A 23,434-nucleotide genomic window follows, 5' to 3' on the forward strand; every position below is an offset into this window, starting at 1 on the left:
CAAAGAATGTGACCGAGGTTAGAAGCTTTTTGGGTTTGGCTGGTTATTACAGTGATTTATAAAGTATTTCTCCATAATTGCCACTCCCATGACGAGGTTATTGCAAAAAGAAGTTAAGTTTGAGTGGTCGGATAAGTGTCAGCAGAGTTTCGAGAAGTTAAAAAAGTTGTTGACTGAGGCTCTAGTATTAGTACAACCCGAATCAGGAAAAGAGTTCGTGGTTTATAGCGATGCTTTGCTAAATGGCTTGGGATGCGTACTTATGCAGGAAGGCAAGGTTATAGCTTATGCCTTGAGACAATTGAAACCTCACGAGAAGAATTATCCGACACATGACCTAGAGTTGGCTGCCATAGTGTTTTCCTTAAAGATCTGATAACATTGTTTGTTCGGAGAGATATGCCATGTATACCCCGATCGCAAAAGTCTTAAGTACTTAATGACTCAGAAGGATTTAAATCTGAGACAACAGAGGTGGTTAGAATTATTAAAAAATTATGAGTTGATTATCGACTACCATCTGGGAAAGGTGAACGTGGTGGCCAATGCATTGAGTAGAAAATCATTATTTACACTGGGTGCAATGAATACCCATTTGGCCTTATCTGAAGATGGTTCGATTCTAGACCGACGTTTCTTCAAGAAATTCGTGAAGTTTAGATGAGTGACAGTGAATTGTTAGCCAAGAGAACTCAGTGTGAATCGGGTGCTAAATCGAATTTTTAGATTGATTCCAATGGTTGCTTGAAATTTCGGGATAGGATTTGTGTTTCTAAGGATATCGAGTTAATTCAAAGAATTTTAATTGAGGCACATAGTGTTTGTTTGTCGGTATACTCGAAAGTACAAAAATGTACAATGATTTGAAGAAAATGTATTGGTGGCCAGGGATGTAAAGAGACATTTCGGAGTTTGTATCAAAATGCTTAGTGTGCCAACAAGTGAAAACCAAACACCAAGTACCTTCGGGTTTACTTTAGCCTATCATGGTCCCCGAGTGGAAGTGAGATCGGATTACTATGGATTTTATGACGGGTTTTCAGGTAACTCCATGAAAGAAAGATGTCGTATGGGTTGTGGTTGGTCGACTGACAAAGTCGACTCACTTTATCCCAGTTTGAACGGACTTCTCGCTTGATAAGCTAGCCGACTTGTATTTTTCCGAGATTGTGAGGCTTCATGGAGTGCCCTTGTCAATTATTTCATATAGGTAACCAAGGTTTTCTTCAAGGTTTTGGAAGAAGTTACAAGAAGCTTTGGGGACAAAGTTGAATTTTAGCATTGCTTTCCATTCGCAAACTGACGGTCAGTCGAAGAGAGTAATTCAAACCTTTGAGGATATGTTGCGTTGTTGTGTCTTGGAGTTCCAAGGCAGTTAATAGAAGTATCTATTGCTGGTTGAATTCGCTTATAACAATAGTTATCAGTTGAGTTTGAAAATGGCACTTTATGAAGCCTTGTATGGGCATAAGTGCCAAATGCCCTTGTAATGCACTGAGCTTAGAGAGAATAGGATTCACGGGGTCGATTTAATAAAGGAGACTGAAGAAAAAGTTAAAGTGACTTGTGATTGTTTAAAGAGCACTTTGGATAGACAAGAATCCTACGCGGATTTGAAATGAAAGGAAATTTAATTTCAGGTTAGCGACAAAGTATTTTTGAAAGTGTATCCTTGGAAAAAGGTTCTTAGATTTGGTAAAATGTGTAAATTGAGTCTGCGTTTTTTCGAAAATTATGAGGGGATAGAGAAAATAGGACCGGTAGCTTATCGGTTGGCCTTACCATCAGAATTGGAAAAGGTCCACGACGTGTTCCATGTGTCCATGTTACGCCGATACCGCTCTGACCCTTCACATGTAATCTCTCCGACTGAAGTGGAGATTAGATCGGATATAGCCTATAGTGAAGAACCGATTAAGATTTTGGAGCGAGAGGTCAAGAAATTTAGGAATAAAAGTGTACCACTCGTGAAGGTTTTGTGGCATAGGCATGGAGTTGAGGAAGCCACATGGGAACCCGAAGAGACCATGAGAGGCCAATACCCAAATTTATTCACTGGTAAGATTTTCGGGGACGAAAATCCCTAAAAGGGGAGAATTGTAACAGCCCGATTTTGGGCCTAGTCAGAAGGAACCACTATTCCGAAGCCAAAGAAGTTATTTTAATATTATTTTATGTGTAACAGCATGATTATATATGTGCATGAAAAATTTGGTGAATAAAAGTGTTTGAGAGTTAAATTGCTAAAAATGACTAAATCGCATAAAGGTTAAAAGTTTAATTTCACTTGATAGACATACCAAATAGCTAGAGAGCCAAAAATTTAAGGTCGTTAAAGGCAAATAGACCCTTAAAATGCAGCATGGCCGGCCATAGGGACAAAGAATTAGGGTAGTCAATGTTAGGTAAAAATATGGTGACTTTTTTGATTAAAAAGAAATAAAATAAACAAAACATGATATCACCCATTTCACTTCTTCTTCTTCACCAAAATTCTCAGCAAAAATAAGGGTTTTAAAGCCTTGAAGTTTTAGCCAAGCTAGCCTCTTGCAAGTAAGTCAAATTGAGGGTTATTCCAGATAATTTTTGTACATTTGAGACCCCTAATGTAACGCCCCGTACCCGAGACCGTCGCCGGAGTCGAACACGAGGTGTTAACAGACTTAATTCATTACTTAAAATGCTCAAACAATTTATTTTTAAAATTTTCAGTCAAGCTAACAATCTGCGTCATAGTTGCTTAAAAATTCATATATAGAGTTACGAAACTCGAAATCCAATTCCGTAAATTTTTCCTGAAACTAGACTCATATATCTATTTACTAATTTTTTTCTAGAATTTTTGGTCAAGCCAATTAGTACAGTTTATTAGTTAAAGTCTCCCCTATTTCAAGGTTTGACTGCTCTGACCTCTGTGTATTACGAATCAGATATCTCCCTGTACAGAGTTTCAATGACTATGCCATTTGTTTCTAATAAAACTAGACTCAATAAGGAATCTGTACATATAAATCATGACTTCTAATTATCTTTGAAAAATTTATGGTGAATTTCCAAAGTCAGAACAGGGGATCCAGAAATCGCTCTGGCCCTGTTTCACAAAAATTTAAACATCTCATAAAATATAACTCATATACCTGTTTTGTTCCATCCATATGAAAATAGACTCATAATTATTAAATTCTATATTTTATTCACCATCTAATTGTATCTCTATTATTTTTAATGATTTTTCAAACTCACATCACTGCTGCTGTCTGAATCTATTTTATGGTAAATTTTACCTATTTCATGTTTTCCATGGATTAGCTAGTAATTTAGCATACATAACACCAAATATGATCATGATTAGCCATTGGAATGGCTAATCATTACCAAGAATTTCCATACCACTCAATAACCATATCATAAGACCATATATGCAAAATGATTATAATGCTATACATGCCATACTCAAAATATGCAAGCCATTATGCCAAGATGGTATACGGATATAGTGTGAGCATGCCTCCGACCGTTCCCGATTTCCGAGCTGGCTTGTCAACACTACAAGGAATGAAAAGGAGGAAGTAAGCATAAATGCTTAGTAAGCTCACATGCAAATAGAAAGTAACACAACTATATAAGCAAACATAAAACATCATTTGCATAATCATCACCGAGACATTCATATCACATTTTCATTTATCATCTTACCATATTGTTGTTATATTGAGTTTTCAACCCGAGGGTTAAGTACATACCTGTTCAAAGTATTCATTTCACAAAACTTACCAATACGTCCCTTTCATCTCGAGTATTCCTCCGCTTGAGTAAAATTTTTCCCGTTGAACACATCGGAATATAATTCGGATACATGGAAAGTTTGCACATAAGTGCCACATATGTAGCTAAGCTACCATGTAACCCACCCATAAGCGAACTCGAACTCAACTCAACGAGCTCGGGCGTTCACATCCATGAGTGAACTTGGACTCAACTCAACGAGTTCGGATGCCTAGTTACATCTCACGAACTCGGACTCAACTCAACGAGTTCGGACATTTGCATCCATAAGTGAACTCGAACTCAACTCAACGAGTTCGGATGCTCAACCATCCTAGTGACATGTCACTTGTATCCTAATCTATTCCTAAGGTTCAAACAGGCATTTTCCTCGATCACACATCTTTGCCATCTTCCACGGAATATTGAAATTGATACTTCGGTGATAGTTCATACTCATTAAGTAATTCACATAATTACATATTATTCAACAATAACCACAAAGCATAATATTTCATGATAATAATCAATATCATATCATATAAACAACATTAAATTGCTTAAAATGACAATTATGTTACTACATTTACACATGAACTTACCTCGTATGCGAAAATGGCTGCTTTTACCATTTCGTCTACAACTTGGTATTTTCCCCATTTTAGCCCGAATTTTAGTTTTCCTTACTCTATCATTTAAAATATAGTCTAATTAGGACTCACATTATTCAAATTGACCCAAATCATATTTTGGAAAAATTACTATTTTGCCCCTAAACTTTTTCATATTTACACTTTTTCCCCAAAGCTCGTAAATTAAACTTCAGCTTATTTTCTTATGTTTTATGACATGCTGATCATTTTTCCCTTCTATGGCAACATCAAATTCTCACTCTAACATGTACTTATGACTATTAGGTATTTTTACCGATTAAGCCCTTTGCTAGTTTTAAGCTTAAAACCGAGTAGCACAAGTTGTCTAACATAATTTAAAACCTCATATTCTATCATAAAACACCAAAATACACAAATTTCACCTATGGGTATTTTTCCAAATATAAACCCTAGGTTAAATTATTGCTAGCATAAGTTAAATCGAGCTCAGGGACTCCAAAAGCGTAAAAATCATTAAAAAGCGAGGCTAGAACGGACTTACAATCGAGCTTGGAAGCTTGAAATACCCTAGCCATGGTTTCTCCTTGCTATATTCGGCCATGGGTTGAAGATGAGCAAAATTGGCTTTTAATTTTGTATTTTAATTCATTTTACCCCTAAATGACCAAAATGCCCTTACTACTAAACTTTCCAAAAATTCCATCCATGTCCAATTTTTGTCCAGACTTCGAAATTGGTAAAATTGGCTATTTAAGACCTCCTAATTAATATTTCAAAACAATTTCATACTAGAAACTTCTAGAATGCAAGTTTTACAAATTATTCGATTTAGTCCCTAATTTCAATTTAAGCACTTTATGCATAAATTTTCTTCACGAAATTTTCACACAATCATGAAATCATATCATAGACCTCAAAATAATCATGAAATAATTATTTCTATCTAGGATTTTGTGGTCACGAAACCACTATTCTGACTAGGCCCAAAATTAGAATATTACACCTAAAGCTTAATCTAGCTATTGAAGGGACTATTTTCTAAAATTATTGATAGTCTATGTTATATCATGAATTAGGTCTTAATCAGAATAGTGGTTTCGTGACCACAAATCCGAGATAGAAATAATTATTTTATAATTATTTTGATGATTATGATATGATTGCATGATTGTGTGAAAATTTCGTGATGAAATTCTATGCCTAAAGTGCTTAAATTGAAAGTAGGGACTAAATCGAATAAGTCGCAAAACTTGCATTCTAGAAGTTTTAGTATGAAATTGTTTTGAATATTAATGAGGAGGTCTTAAATAGCAATTTGACCAATTTTAAGTTCATGGACAAAATTAGGACATGGAAGGAATTTTGGAAAGTTTAGTAGTAAGGGTATTTTGGTCATTTAGTTATTAAAATGAATTAAAAACAAAATTAAAAGCCAATTTTTGTCCATCTTCTTCATTAGGCCGAAATTTCAAGGGTTCTCCATAGCTAGGGTTTGTTTCAAGCTTCCAAGCTCCATAGTAAGTGATTCCAAGCCCGCTTTTAATGTTCTTTACGCTTTTGGAATCTCAGAGCTCGATTAAGCTTATGTTAGCAATAATTCAACCTAGGGTTTATATTTGGAAAAATACCCATAGGTGAAATTTGTGTATTTTGATGTTTTATGATAGAATATGAGGTTTTAAATTATGTTAGACGACTTGTGCTACTCGGCTTTGAGTGAAAACGAGTAAAAGGGCTTAATCAAAGAAAAATACCTAATAGTCACAAGTATATGTTAGAGAGAGAATTTGATGTTGTCATAGAAGGAAAAGTGATCAGCATGTTATAAAACATAAGAATAAGGAATAAAGTTTAATTCCAGAGCCTAGGGGCAAAAGTGTAATTATGCAAAAGTTTAGGGCAAAAGTGTAATTTTTCCAAAGTTCATGATAAATGCTGTTTTGATGAATGTATGTATTAAATAAGATTAATTTGGCATTATAGATCAAGAGAAACGAGATTCAAGTCGTGATCGAGGAAAAGAAAAGATTGTGGACTAAATTGCAAAATCTTTATATTTTGGTACCAAGGTAAGTTCATGTGTAAATAATGTAGCTTAATTGTTATTTTTAAGTTATTGATGTTAATTATATGATACGCTGATTTTTAATCGTGAAATATTATGCTTTGTGGTTAATGTTGAGTAATATGCAAATTATGTTTACTACTTGATAAATATGAATTGCTACCGAGTATCGATTCCGATATTCCATGGAAGACTGCAAATGTGAGATCGAGGGAAAAAGCCCGTTTGAACCTTAGGAATAGATTAGGATAAAAGTGACATGTCACTAGGATGGTTGAGCATCCGAACTCATTGAGTTGAGTCCGAGTTCACTTATGGATGCAAATGTCCGAACTCGTTGAGTTGAGTCTGAGTTCACTCATGGATGCGAACGCCTGAGCTCGTTGAGTTGAGTCCGAGTTCGCTTATGGGTGGGTTACATTGTAGCTTGGCTACATATGTGGCACTTATGTGCAAACTTTCCATGTATCCGAATTATATTCCGATGTGTTCAACGGGTGAAATTTCTAGTGAAATGGAAGAACACTTAAGATGCAAGTGACATTTTGGTAAGTGTTGTGAAATGGACACTTTGGACAGGTATGTTCTTAACCCTCGGGTTGAAATTAGATACAACAATGATAAGGTGGTAAGATGATGAATGATGTTTAGAAATGTGATATATATTTTGGTGATACCATGCTAAAGTTGTTTGGTATATTTGTATAGTTATGTTACTTGTTATTTACATATGAACTTACTAAGCATTTATGCTTACTCCCTCCTCTTTATTTACTATAGTTTTGAACAAGCCAGCTCGGGAATCGGGACGGGTCGAAGGTTCGATCACACTATCCAAAGGACTTTCATCTGGGTAAATGGCTTGTAAAACTTAAGTATGGCATGTATAGCAATATACTTATTTTGTGTAAATAATTTTATGATATGGCCATGTTTGGTTGAGAAAATGTTTGATACTGATAAGTCATGGTGATGGCTAATTTAGATCATATTTGATATTATGGAAGTTTAATAGGTTATCTAGTTCATAAAAATTCATGGAAAGATGAAACTTGCCTTAAAACAGAATATTACTACAGCAATGACATGAATTTGAAAAATCACTAAAAATAGTATAAATGGAACTAAATAATGAGTAAGTTATGAAATTGAAGCTTAATGAGTCTATTTTCATGTGGATTGAACAAAACGGGAATATAAATTATATTTTATGAGATATTTAAACTTTTGTGAAACAGGGCCATTGTGATTTCTGGATCCCCTGTTCTGACTTTAAAAATTCATAATAAATTTTAAAAAAAATAATTAGAAGTTTTTCTTTATATGTACAGATTCCTTATTGAGTCTAGTTTTAAGAAAAATAAACCTCGTAGTCATTGAAATTTTGTATAGAGAGATATCTGATTCGTAGTACACAGATGTCAGAGCGGTCGAACCCTGAAATAGGGGAGACTTTAACTAATAAACTGTACTAATTGGCCCAATAAAAAATTCTAGAAAAAAATTAGTAAATAGATATATGAGTCTAGATTTATAGAAAATTTACGGATCTTGATTTCAAGTTTCGTAACTCGAGATATGATTTTTCTTGTAACTGTGATGCGGGTAGTTAGAAAGCTGTGAATGTAGAAACGAATGATTTGAAGTTCTTAATTTGATAAATTATGTTCGGTAACCCCTCAAGCTCGACTCCGGCGACGGTATCGGGCGTGGGGGCATTACAGTATAGGGACTTACCATGAAAGGATTTGTATGTTTGCTGAGTTTTTATGGAAGAAAATGAGTCTTGGTTATTGAGTGAACAACTTTTGTGAAAGGACTTCTCATGAAAACCTTAATAGGACCATTTTGTAAAGTTTGTAAAATAGCTAGTAATGTTGCGAAATATTGAGAATTTGGGGTGGTCATTAGTGAAATAAATGGTCGGTTAGGCTTGGCTATTAATGAAATTCGATTAAAATAGATTTTCGGGCCTAGGGATAAAATAGTAATTTTTACGAAGTTAATGGGCAAAACGATCATTTTACCAAAATATGAGTCTTAGGTTGAATTGAATGATTTGTGTATTTAATAAGCTAATTTTTTGACATTTTGGATCAAGAGAAGCGTGATTTGGGCCTTGATCGCGTGATTCGTAACAAGTAATAAATATTTATAATGAAGATCAAACCTAGACTAACTATTATCACGACGAAAAGGCAAGCGCACCTATCGAACAATAGTATAGTAATGGCAAGACTGGGATATCGTACCCAAGGGAACCAAAAGTACTAGTAATAACCCAAAAGTACTAGTAATAACTATCTTTTCATTATCTAGCCTAAGAATAAAAGGGGTTTTATTTGTTTTAATTAACTAATTATCTAAACTGAGAATGCACAGAGAAAAGAATTGGGGAATTGCTTCGGGAAAATCGATTGACTTGAGACAATACCTAAGGAAAAATCTACCTAGACTTTACTTGTTATTCTGGCTCCGAATCGGACAATTTATTCATTCAACTTGTTCCGTAGAGATCCCTAAGTTATGTTATTATCCCTATTCAAGACTAATAATGTCTAATCCCTAGATTGAATAACCGAGAATTTTCTCTAATTAACACTCTAGGGTTGCATTAACTTGATCTATGGATCCCCCTATTAGGTTTCATCCTAATCCGACAAAATCTTGTCACCCTATTTCTAGGCGTGCAATCAACTCCGCTTAATTATGACAAAAGTACTCTTAGACAGGGTCTATTCCTCCTCTGAATAAGAGCATGTCTTGAATCAGTATCCTGGGATATCAAAACAAGAATTAAGAACACATAATTAAGAACAAGTTAAATATTTATCATATGATTCAGAAAATAATAACAAAATTCGTCTTAGGTTTCATTCCCCTTAGGTATTTAGGGGTTTAGTTCATAACTAAATAAGAAAACATATCAGAAGAATAAAGAATACAAAACATAAAGAAAACCCAAAACTCCTGAAGGGAAATTGAGGAGAGATCTTCAGTCTTGATGATGAATCTGGCTTTTGAGATGGATCAATCGGCTTCCTTGGGGTAATTCCTTACCCCCTATTCTTTGTCTCCCTTTTTCTCCTCTTCTAGGGTTTATTTATAGGCTTTGAAATGCTAGAAACCCTCAAAAGTGGCCTTTTCCTAATTAGACTTAACTTGGGCTCGGCAAGGACACGCCCGTGTGACGTGATTGCCAGGCCGTGTTCGATCCGTTAAATTGCACACGGCCGTGTGGGTCAATGGCCAGGCCGTGTGAATCGTGAAAGCCTTGGTCGACACCCTCGAAAGACACGGGCGTGTGAGCTTCCTGTGTGGTAAGGCTTAGGCCGTGTCATCTTCTCGATTTGGTCTGTTTTGTCCCTTTTTTGCTCGTTTTTGGCTCCTTTTGAATCTTGGTGCTCTTCTGCGTGCAAAACATGAAATTAAAGCATTAGGAGCATCGAATTCACCAATTCTAATGAGAAATCATCCATAAAATGCATTAAACATGGGGTAAAAATATGTGTAATTTACGGTTTATCAAATACCCCCACACTTAAGCATTTGCTTGTCCTCAAGCAAAATCCTCAACTCATAATCAGACTAAATTCTCCCCAACTTATAATTCTTATTGATAGTATCTCAAAATAATCCATAGGTAATCATACATTGAGAATTCAACTAAAAGAACATAAGAGTTTCAAACATTCCAAGTTGAGTATTTAATCATGCAAATATAGGTGTCTCTCCGTATCTAAGTAATTACCTTTGATTCAGAATATCATAGAGTTTCACATCCTCACTAAAGATTCACTCAAATCACTCGAGGTGTTTAAGGATAATAAACGAAGCACACAATAGTCAATAATGAAAAGTCATTACCATAGGCTTGCATGAAAATCAAATCTCCACCACTATAATTTAAGATGATATATCAATCAAAAGGTCTTTAGAGGGTTATATTGAGGCTTGGTTAGGGGATGTGGTCACAAGCTGAAAGAAAGGGTTCGAATCGAGATTGACTTGAAAAGTTGCCTTAACTAGAAAAAGAGTTAATCTTTACTTGCGTACAACAGAGCTTCTCTCAGATCTTTACTTGCGTACAACAGAGCTTCTCTCAGAATATGAAATTACAGATATGCATACATAGTTTTTCTCTTTTTTTTTTTTAAGAACAAGTTAAATAATATAGACTAAATATAAGAACAAAACATAGCTAGGCAATCCATTCAACTCAAATATCGATAAAAATAGGGATTAATTTAGGGGATTTCAATAATAATGGGTTAAAGGTTAATATTAAGGGTAATACAAGAAATGGTTTGTTAGGCTCAAGGGGGTTTACTAGGGATTAATCGTGGAGGTAGGGTTTTCATGGCATAAGTGGGTTAATCCTAAGTGCCTTAATTATTCTGATATATCAAATCAAATGGTGTGGTCTCAACATGCATAATCAAGCAAGTTCTAGAATAACAGTTCAATACTGACGCACTCAAAGCAATACTAAAAGTGAGCATGAAAGGATGAATAGATGCTCAAAAGGCTCAAAAATCTCACAAAAATTATGGCTTTTTGATGTTTAGACTCGTGAATTCTAATTCAAAGGAATACCTAGCCTTGGGGAAATAGCCTAAGATTTTGAATTCTTAAAAATCAACTCATCATGCTTGATTCTCTATTGTCTTAAAGTTTAAACAATCGATGCATAAATGCCTATGTTTTAATTCAAGATATATCAATCAAATCATAAATCAATTAAAATTTATCCTCTATATGATATGAGAGTTTTTCAAGAGAACAAGATGATTATTCAGGGGTTTTTCTGATAATGAAATAAATACCCCCCACACTTAAGATGTACATTGCCCTCAATGTACAAAGATAGATGTTAGAGTATAAAAATAAGATAGGGAGAGAAGTGAAACTTCCTGTATGATGAATTCCTCGAACTAGAGTTTTGGAGAGTGATCGGTTTGAGAGTGAAGGAGGATACTTCGGCGGTCATAGAGGTTCATTAGGCCATAAGTCCTGTGCCAAAAGAATATTATATCTAGTGGTAGCTATGGTCGTGGTCGAGCAGGACATGGCAGTCGTGGAGAACCTTTTCTGGTGGAGTTGTAGTTCCTATGTGATGATGAGTTTAAGAGCTCTATATAACTGTGATAAAATCATGACTTTTTAGGAGATATTAGGAAGAATAAGTACTCGAAAAGAAATAACCGAAATTAATAAAAAAATAAAATTCTAAAATCTAACAAAAATAAAAAGTAGTTTCCATAAAAATTAAAAACATAAAATAATAAATAAATATTTCTAAACATCTTCATCGTTGGATGGTTCGTGAGGTGGGACTGGCGATGAGATGTGGATGTGCTGACAAATCTGCTGTAGAGTAGCATCAATTTTCAAATAGTTGAAAACACTGCTGCTCGAATCGGGTGAGGCGCTCAGAGATGTTAGCATAAGAAGCCGCCGTATGAACTGGACGAGAGGGCGGTGGTGGTTGAGTCGGTGGGTCCTTGTGCTGTGGGGGGACATCATCAGAAATGTCCTCGTAGGCCTCCTCCTCAGTAGATTGGGTGAGACGATACTGGGGAGGGGAGGTTCCTCGGCATCTCTCAATCATCCTCATGCTAAGTATGCTCGAGATGCCTTGTGGAGAAATCTGCCTAGTCGATACAGTGACCTGCTGCTAAAGGTCGGGCTAGAAGTATTTGGAAGAGCTCTTCTTGGGGCCCTCGTGGAAACTGTAGGAGAGGGAAAAGAGATGGGGAAGTGAGGATTAATGCAGGGGAAGTGGATTTTAGGATGGTTTGGGGGTTGGGGAAATGAGAAGCTGGGAAATGGTGGTCGGGATAGGGATTAGGGAGTGGAGAAGGGGAGATTTTAGCTAGGGTTTTGAAAGGGGGAAGAAGATGAACAGTGGTTTGCTTATATAGGGGAGGTGCACACGGCCTAGGTCCACGCCCGTGTACTCTGAAGGTGAGCTCGTGTTTTTTGAATTTTGCAATTTAGGCCGTGCCTAGCTACTATCCCACGCCCGTGTGTCTTGGGCGTGTGTGGCACACGGCCATGTCGCACTGTCATGCCTAGCTTTGTTCTCTTCTCCCACGCCCGTGTGTAAGGGTACCATACATGTGTATTGTTGTCCACGGCTTAATGGCACGGGCGTGTCTCACGCCCGTGTCAAAGAAACAAAATCGAGGCTTGCCTCTAGCACACCCGTGTTTTTCCATTCCCACGCTCGTGTTCACCTATCAAGTTCACCCATGGCCATGTTACACGGCCGTGGGGATTTATTGCATCCCGTGTTTTGGGGAAATCATGTCCTGCTTCCACACGGCCGTATTGCATGGCCGTGTCTCTTCCCCTGTTTGGCCACAGCTTTAGGCACGCCCGTGTGCCTGGCCGTGTGGGTTGAAAAACTTTGCAATTCAAAGATAAAGTTAATGATTTAAAGTGTTAGAAATTAAAAATAAAGAAATCAGAATATGTTAGTGCTCGGGTTACCTCCCGAGAAGCGCTTAGTTATAGTCTAAGCTCGACTTACCTCTCTAGTGAATGGTTAGGGTGGTTCGAGGAGTTTATACTCCTCATTCCTGCTATCAACCTCATCAAAATAGGGTTTTAATCAGGTGTTGTTTACCCTAAAAGTGCCAAACTTTGGGCGACTCACCTCTACCCTATCGAATGGAAAAATATTGAGTACCGTAAGAGGGATTTCCTCATTCGGTGTGGTAGTGACAATGTGGGGATCTCCGGCATCTAGTAAGACTTTATCGCCAACCTTAAGTTGATTAGGAGAGATATCGGGCTTGTTTTTGGTGTAGTTTCGATTTATCATGTGTTCTTGATTTGTGTGCTTGCCATTCGTATAGCTTCTTTATCTGTAGCCTTCGTTCTTCATGAATGTGTCTCTATCATCCCGTGAACTTCTTTGAAGCTTAATTTCTGTAAAGTCATATTGTCAGTTTTAGTAGATTGGTGTGGACTATTACGTTCAATGTTTGATGTGATGCCAGAATTGCGAGCTTGAAGGGTGATCGTTTCATCTCCTACATGAAGTGTAAGCTCACCTATGCCAACATCAATAATTGTTTTAGCAGTTGCTAAAAAGGGCCTTCCTAAAATCAAAGGGGTGTTATTATCCTTCTCTATGTCTAGAACAACGAAATCAATAGGAAATATGAACTTATCTACTTTCACGAGTACATCTTCAATAATACCCCTAGGGAATCTTATAGTTTTATCTGCCAATTGAATGCTCATCTTAGTTTGTTTAGGTTTCCTAAGACCTAGTTGCTTAAACATTTTGTAAGGCATAATGTTAATACTAGCCCCTAAATCAACTAATGTATGACTTATATCTAAACTACCAATTAAACAAGAAATTGTAAAACTCCCTAGATCTTTCAATTTGTGGGGTAACTTATTCTGTAGAATAGTTGAGCAGACTGCATTTAGCTCCACATGCGATGCTTCATCCAACTTCTACTTATTTATTAAAAGATCTTTTAAAAATTTCATTGCATTTAGCATCTGCGACAAAGCTTCAATAGATGGTAAGTTAATATGTAATTTGTTCAAACGTTTAAGGAATTTACCGAATTGTTTGTCTGAGCGGTCTTTCCTTGTCGCGTTAGGGTATGAGACACGAGGTTTATATTCGACAGTCACTGGTTTGTTTGTATTTGTAGCCAAAGCGGTAACCCATGGTGAGGGCACCTTCTCAGTAAGTCCTTGTATCTCTCTCATGCATCAAAAAGTGTTTCTAAATCCATCTGCATAAAATAAGAGATATCATTACGTAATTTAGCTGTTTTAGCTGGCGAAAAATATTTTAGTAAAAATTTCTCGATCATTTGTTCCCAAGTAGTAATTGACCCTCGTGGTAACGAGTTTAACCACTGTTTAGCTTTGTTCCTCAATGAAAAAGGAAATAACTAAAGACGAATGGCATCATTAGAAACGCCATTGATTTTGAATGTATCGCAAAATTCCAAGAAATTTGCTAAATGAGCGTTGGGATTTTCATCCTGCAAATCATCAAACTGAACAAACTGCTGTATCATCTGAATAATGTTAGGTTTTAATTCAAAAGTATTTGCAGCTACAGCAGGTCTAACTATGCTAGATTCAGTTCCTGTTAAAGAAGGTTTAGCATAATCATACATAGTGTGTGGAGCAGGATTTTGATAAGCCACAATTGTAGGAGGTAGCTGATTGCCTTGGTTTTCAGCCATCTCTTCGATTGGGGGTTGAGTATTGTCTTCTTGCTCGTTCTCTGTGTATCGTAAGCTGCACCTTATCTCTCTTTGATTTCTATGAACTGTACGATCGATTTCTTCGTCAAAAAGTAACTGTCCCGATGGGTTTCTTCTAGTCATAAACTATAAAAACCCGCCAAAAGAAAGAATAAGTATATTAATAGATAATAATAATAAAATTAAATTAAATTGCAAGAAAAATAAATGGCTAAAGTAATAAAAATTTAGCGTTCCTAATATTTTAGTTCCCCGGCAACGGCGCCAAAAACTTGATCGCGTGATTCGTAACAAGTAATAAATATTTATAATGAAGATCAAACCTAGACTAACTATTATCACGATGAAAAGGCAAGCGCACCTATCGAACAATAGTATAGTAATGGCAAGATCGGGATATCGTACCCAAGGGAACCAAAAGTACTAGTAATAACTATCTTTTTATTATTTAGCCTAAGAATAAAAGAGGTTTTATTTGTTTTAATTAACTAATTATCTAAACTAAGAACGTACAGAGAAAAGAATTTGGGAATTGCTTTGGGAAAATTGATTGACTTGAGACAATACCTAAGGAAAAATCCACCTAGACTTTACTTGTTATTCGGGCTCCAAATCGGACGATTTATTCATTCAACTTGTTCCGTAGAGATCCCTAAGTTATGTTATTATCCTTATTCAAGACTAATAACGTCTAATCCCTAGATTGAATAACCGAGACTTTTCTCTAATTAACACTCTAGGGTTGCATTAACTTGATCTATGGATCCCCCTATTAGGTTTCACCCTAATCCGGCAAAATCTTGTCACCCTATTTCTAGGCGCACAATCAACTCCGCTTAATTATGACAAAAGTACTCTTAGACAGGGTCTATTCCTCCTCTGAATAAGAGCATGTCTTGAATCAGTATCCTGGGATATCAAAACAAGAATTAAGAACACATAATTAAGAACAAGTTAAATATTTATCATATGATTCAGAAAATAATAACAAGATTCATCTTAGGTTTCATTCCCCTTAGGTATTTAGGGGTTTAGTTCATAACTAAATAAGAAAACAGCTCAGAAGAATAAACAATACAAAACATAAAGAAAACCCAAAACTCCTGAAGGGAAATTGAGGAGAAATCTTCAATCTTGATGATGAATCTGGCTTCTGAGATGGATCAATTAGCTTCTTTGGGGTAATTCCTTACCCCCTATTCTCCGTCTCCCTTTTTCTCCTCTTCTAGGGTGTATTTATAGGCTTTGAAATGCCTAGAAACCCTCAAAAGTGGCCTTTTCGGAATTAGACTTAACTTGGGCTCGACAGGGACACGCCCGTATGACACGGCTGTGTGACGTGATTGCCAGGCCGTGTTCGATTCGTTAAATTGCACATGGCTGTGTGGGTCAATGGCCAGGCCGTGTGAATCATGAAAGCCTTGGTCGACACCCTCGAAAGACACGGGCGTGTGAGCTGCCCTGTGGCAAGGCTTAGGCCGTGTCATCTTCTCGATTTGGTCTGTTTAGTCCCTTTTTTGCTTGTTTTTGGCTCCTTTTGACTCTTGGTGCTCTCCTGCGTGCAAAACATGAAATTAAAGCGTTAGGAGCATCGAATTCACCAATTCTACTGAGAAATCATCCATAAAATGCATTAAACATGGGGTAAAAATATGTATAATTTACGGTTTATCAGGCCTTGATCGAGGGAAGAACAAAATTTACAAGGATTAGACTCGTTCCCATCATTTTGTGCCTAGGTAAGTACATATGTAAGTAGTGTGTCATTGTAGCTTACTTTTAAATGTTTTATTTTTACCATGTATCATAATCTACTCGATACCATGAAAGTATAAATAATGCGATATAAGAGTAACCTACATTATGAACAAGTGCGACAACATCAGGTTTGAAACGAGATCCCGTCGGACCTTGAAAATAGTATAGGATACAAAAGGTTAGTCATGAGAAATTGAGTGGTCTGAACTCATGAGTTGAGTCTGAGTTCATGAGACAAGTGAAATATGTAATGTGGGTCCAGGTACTAACTTTGTGTGAGGACCCGTGAGTAGCTCAATGACTGGGCATTACATGATAGAGCTATGGGGTCCGGGTACTGACTTGGTGAAAAGGCCTGTGAGTAGCTCAAGTATGCAAGTATTACAAAGTACGAGGTAGCTTTGGCTACTTGTACAGTACTTAGGAGTAAATTACCCGTGTATTCATTGATATTTCTGAGTATTCAAAGGGGTAACTCGATGAATGGATTGGCGATACTTCCAATGAGATATGTCAATAGAGAGAATGAACTTGAGTTATTTTACGGGTAAAAACAAGTACGTATACTAAACTCTCGAACGAAGACCATAGTATATGATAAGATTTAGTAAGTATGCGTAAAAGAAGGAAGAGCAAGATAGTGAGGTTAAAATGATATATCATTTAAGTATGATAAACCATTGTTTGAGGAATGTATTTCTAATTACACTTATTTGCATATATGTACTTACTAAGCTCTTATGCTTACCCTTTTTCCTTTCTATTTTCTTTTTAGTGCCACCAAAGTAGTTCGAGGATCATCGCCTACGTCAGAGAAGCCAGTCATACTATCCTCGAAGCTCTTGGTATAACTAGTTTTATCATTTTGATTATGGCATGTATAGGAATCTTTGATTTTATTTTTTTGTCACATTGTTTTGGGGCCAAAGGTGTTGGCTTGTTTTAGTATTTGACTCATTTTGTATAAGGCCATGAAAATGGCTAATATTGTAAGTCATTATATGAATGCAAGATAGTCTTTGTGAATGTTAAATTGTTGATATGGATAAATTTGTGAAATGTATATAGGCCTTAGCTATGGTTGTTGGTTGAGAACTCATATTAAATTAGACCTTGATATGTTGATTAGTATTAAATTTTGTTTCGGGGTGACATAAGGCTTGGTAAATAACCTTATATTGTCCACACAGGTAGACATACGGACGCGTGTCTAGGCCGTGTGTGTCACACAGCCAACCTCATGAGAGTGTTGTCTGGCTGTGTGTCTCCTGCACGTAAAATTTACTAGTCAGTATGCATAGTAGTAAACACACGGGTAGAGACGCGACCGTGTATCTTAGCTATGTAAAGGGCACGAACTAGCACACATGTGCCTTGGCTGTTGCCCCAAATTGGATGCTGACATCAGAAATAGAATGTCATGGTTTTTAGACACAGGCTAGGACAAGGGCATGTCATGGCCGTGTGTGAGACAAGGGCCATAGACACGGGAGTGTACTAGGCCGTGTAAAAACCCCTGTAGGTTTGAATTTAGTATTTAATTCACACGGGCATGGGACACGGGTGTGTACCTCGGTGCTTAGGCTGTGTGTGCCACACGGGCCATCAGTACAACCATGTTCATGTTCCACACGGGTGTGTTGCCCATTGATACGGGCGTGTGCCCTATTTCAAAGGTCATTTTTCCTAATGTTGATTAAAGGACCCGAATTGGCCCCGGGTGATTTCCAGGAGATGCTTTGAGCCTTATAAGCCTTTTATAAGAAGTTTTGGAAAAGTTTGAAAAAGTATTGAATTTAATCAAGTCTTGATGACTCGTAAATGTTTGAATGCATGTGTTTAAGTTTAGTAACGCCTCGTATGTTGTCCGGGTGTAGGGCACGGGTGTGGGGTGTTACACCTAACCCGAATTCGTTACTGGAACAAGGTTACGGAGCATTACCAGAATTTATAGAACAAATAATAGACATTTCATAATTCTTTAGTATCCATATCAAATTCTAATCAAATTTCATCATATAGTCCCTTACATGAGCTCTCAAGGCCAAAATCGTGCATTAGAATTAGATCGAATTAAATCGAGTACTCAGAAAATTTTTTGTGAAATTTCAAAAAATTTCCTAGGTGCGAGGGTCACACGCCCATATGGGCAGGTCGTGTGGCTCACACGGCCAGGGACATGCTCATGTCTTAGGCTGTGTAACTCTCTGACTTGGGTCACACAGCCAAGTCACAAGCCTATGTGCTAAGCCGTGGGTAGGTGCAAGGGTCACATGGCTAAGTTACACGCCAGTGTGCCAGGCCATGTGATCAATTCTAAGCATTTTGTTTTGACATTTTAAAGATGCAGAGGACACACGGCCAGATCATAGACACACACCCGTGTCTTTGCCCGTGTGGACGAAAATAGGCTATTTTCCAAGCCACATTTCTCACCCCAAATTCTCATCTAGCTATGCCAACACTTTAACATATTCACAAGTGAATATAGGTCATTTAAACCAACTTAAAATCCAAGTCATATACATGATATTATACCTCATATAACCAAGTATACAGATTTACTTAAATTACCATGTTCACTTATATACATATTTTATCAAATATGCTAACTTAATTCGATCATCAATATGCCAATATAATTTTTATTAATCAACCATTTTAAGCATATACCATACATATCCATCACTAGCCATTCCAATGGCTAGTTATAACCCAAATATTTACATGCCAATTGGCTAATTAACCTATACATGCCATTATAACCATAATTAAGTTACCATATATACCAAGATGGGCCGATGGATAGTGTAAGTGATCCCCGCCAATGCTTCCAATCCAACGAGCTTCCGGATTACTATAGAACAGGGGACAATAAAATAGAGTAAGCATATTATGCTTAGTAAGTTCGTATAACATGGTAATAAACTTACCATTCATTTAAATTCAATATAAACATACAAGGCATATTCAGTCAACTGTATCACGAGCCCTAACACATATCCTCATCACCCGTGTTAGTTATACATTCCACTATAACATTAATAAACATATATGGGCTCAACAATAATCAGATTTCCATATTCATATGCTTTTCACATCATGTATTCATGTAACATGTACAAATCATATTACAAATCAAATCCCTATATTTCAAGTTCAATTTCATAATAATTCGTCTCGAGCTCAAATTATTCCATGTCGAAACTTTATTCATTAAATCATTCGAAATATCAATGTCACACAAATAGTACACTCAAGAAGTACAAATCTATAATCATGGATGAATGTATTCATCAAATAAATTCCATGTACATATATCATTATCACATCAAATAGGTATGCTTAAAATATTTATGTGAATAATGCATTGATGATATGTTTGGATGATATAAATATGGTACCAATGAGGGTACATTGGTTAGACACCTAGGATGATTGTTTTGACATGTTTTGTAATACCCCTACCCGTATTCATTGCCGGAATAGGGTACGAGGCATTACCGGAGTTTACGAATTAATTTTTTTTTTTCAATTCAACATATTTTCATGATAGATTCATGCATTTATATAAGATAACGTCATCACATATCTATAACCAGGTTTGTTAACCATACTAATGGCTAACTTTACATTCATTTCACGTTAACATTTACTTTGTTAGCTTATACATGCCATTGATTTCCAAAATAAAGTTTCTTTATATACCGAAATCCCGAGGTTAGCAAAGGTGATGATGTCTCCCACCAAATCCGACCTCCGAGCTCTTAACACTACAAAACAGGAAAAGGAAGCGGGTAAGCACTTTGTGCTTAGTAAGCTCATGTAACAAGAATTATACTTACCTAATATTTTCAATACAATACAATAAATATCCATATATCCATTCAATGCATTATTACCCTAATATGCACAAACTCAACATTCAAGTTAGTACAATAATTTCCATGTACCAATAATATATATATATATATATATATACCATGATTGATGTACTCATCAATACCATGATTTTCATTCCTTATTATTTTTCATATTTATCCCGTTGAATTTATCGAATTTCGATGGACTTTCAGAGGTACACTTTTAGTGTACAATTCCGGTCCGTCAATTCATATTCATGTGCACATTTCCATTTCGAGAGCACACTCTGCGAACCTCAACCTTGCAAATGGATTACCGGTCAGTGCTAAATCCTCGCAATATAAACTCATAGAGTATTGTCGGGATTACCACCAAGCTAAATCCTCGCAACGACAATTACTCAAATGAGCTTGGATCCGAATTACCATCCAAAGCTAAATTCAGACCCTAATTCGGATTACCCGTCCGGCTAAATCCATTTTACACATATTCTTCGGGAGGGCTATATCAGATAGGATCACCCGTCCTGCTAGATCCTTTTACCGTAAATTCCTTTTCAGAGATCCATGGAATTTTCCTTTCATTCAAACGAGATTTCTTCCCATTTTATCAAATATATCAATGTTTCATAAATTTTCAGACAATGAACATTCAAATCATATTCATATCAAAAACATGCATTTCAAGCATTTAAGAATATAATTCAAGTTACACGAACTTACCTCATTGCTTGTTTGTGTTTATAATTTCATTAATCTGATATCTTTTCTTTTCCACGATCAAGTCTCATATTTGAGTCGTCCGGATCTTTATAAATAAATTTGATCATCATTTTCATTCATTTCATATTCTAATGCATTTAATTAATGCTCTAGGTAAAATTACCATTTTGCCCCTAAACTTTTAATTAATGACGATTTCATCCTTAGGGTCAGGAAAATAAAATTCTTGCAATTTAATCCTTAGTCCCAGCTATTATTCTCATATATATTGATAACAATCCATGAATTCTATAAAATATCAGAATTTTTCATAATTTCAACACTTTTCAATTTAATCCCTAAAACATGTTTTCCCCCGATCTTGAACTAAATTAATAATTTCATTCAATTTTATAATTTAAATAATAAAATAATCCATCTCATGCAATTTGGTCATTTCTGAATGTTTACAAAATTGCCCATAAAGTTTTACTTTTATTCAATTTAGTCCCTGAGCCTAAAATATGCAAATTAGCCATGCTAGATGAATATTCATACATATTTTTCCTCCTCCTCCTCTCCATTCCACATCCTTAATGTAGATAACACACTTGTAAGTAACATTATCCATAATTTTTATTATTTACTTTTATGAATATGCAAGTCGTCTATCTCGCATCATAGTCACTAAATTATTTATATCTAGATCTATAGAACTCCAAATATATATCCGATAATTTTCCTTAAATCTAGACTCATATATATTCGTACCATAAAATTTCAGAATTTTGGTTTATCCAATAAGTACAGTTTATTCTTTAAAGTTACCCCTGCTCTGCTGTCTCGATTCGACCCTCTTCACCAAAAAATTAATTATCTCCTCATACAGGATTCAAATGATGTTCTTGTTTGTTTCTCTTAAAATAGACTCATTCAGGATTTTATAAATATAAATTTAAGTCCCTAATTATTTTTATTAAATTTTTATAATTTTTCAAAGTCAAAATAGGGAACCTGAATTCAGTCTGACCTTGTCTCACAAAATTCATTATATCTAAAATTTACAAATCCATTGCTTACAATATTTCTTCTATGAGAAACTAGACTCAATAAGCTTTAATTCCATATTTTGTTCATCTTCTAATTCGATTCCTACAATTTTGGTGATTTTTCAAAGTTAGTCTACTGCTGCTGTCCAAACTGTTTTAGTGCAAGTCGCTTATTACCATTTTCCTTAAACTTTTAATAAATGATAATTTCGTCCCTACTCAATTAGCCTCTCAATTGAGCTGATTTTCTCAATTAACATTTTATTCTATCACGTTAAACTAGTTTACAACCTTTAGGAATCATGATTTCAGCAATAGACTTTAATTCTAAACATTTTCACAATTAGGTCCCAAAAATCAATTTCCATTGAAATTGCCTAATAAAATCATCTCATAAACAAATTAAAGCTTTAATTTCATTCTATTTCATCATAAACTTACAGCACTCAACCATGGTGACTTTCAATTTCATCCATGAAATCAAAAACTAATGAATTTAATAGTAGGATCTAGTTGTAAAAGTCTTAGAAACACAAAATTACAAGAAAAGGCAATGATTAACTCACTTGGTGCAAAATTATGAAATACCAGCTTATAGAACCCTCCTATGGCGTTTTTAGCTGTTGGAATTGAAGAGAAATGAAGAGAAATCTAGATATTTCCTATTTAGTCCTAGTTTTATTTAGTTAATTTTGTAATATTCCAATTTTACCCTTAATTTATCAATTTTTCTCACGATTTCATACCCTTGCCGTCCAGCCCAAATAACTTTTGGGTCTAATTGCCTTTATATCCTTTCTCATTAGACTAATAAGCTATTTAATCACTCTAGCAACTTTTACACGTATTACAATTCAGTCCTTTTCATTTAATTGATTACCCAAACATTAAAATTTCCTAACGAAATTTTAATACCACATTAATAACATTTCATAAATATTTATAAAATTATTTTTGACTCGGTTTTACGAGATAGAGGTCCCGATACCTTATTTTACCCAATTTCTTCAATAATTTCTTTTTCTAACTAATCACTAAATTGATAAAATTTTCCTATCAATATTTTCATACGATTTTCCTATCATATAAATTTTCAAGCAAAAATATTGAAATAAATTTCTCTTTAATCGGATCTATGGTTACTGAAACCATTGTTCCGATAACCTTGAATTTAGGCCATTACAACTCTCCCCTTTTAAGGATTTTCGTCTCGAAAATCTTACCAAGAAAGAGGTTTGGGTATTGTTTCCTCATTGCCTCCTCCGGTTCCCATGTTGCTTCCTCAATCCCTTGCTTTTACCACAATACTTTCACCAAATTTATCTTTTATTTCTAAGCTCTTTTGTCTCCGTGCCAATATCTTGACCGG

At 35.6% G+C, this 23,434-nt stretch overlaps 1 non-coding gene across 1 annotated transcript; it reads left to right on the forward strand.

Annotated features, from left to right (window-relative positions):
- Nucleotides 1-14,136: 14,136 nt before the first annotated feature.
- Nucleotides 14,137-14,243, forward strand: LOC128291043 (small nucleolar RNA R71). Its single transcript, XR_008280820.1, has one exon. It is a non-coding gene; the product is annotated as a small nucleolar RNA R71 (small nucleolar RNA).
- The last annotated feature ends 9,191 nt before the right edge of the window (nucleotides 14,244-23,434 follow it).

Source organism: Gossypium arboreum, chromosome 3 (assembly GCF_025698485.1).
Source record: "Gossypium arboreum isolate Shixiya-1 chromosome 3, ASM2569848v2, whole genome shotgun sequence".
NCBI classification, from domain to species: domain Eukaryota; kingdom Viridiplantae; phylum Streptophyta; class Magnoliopsida; order Malvales; family Malvaceae; genus Gossypium; species Gossypium arboreum.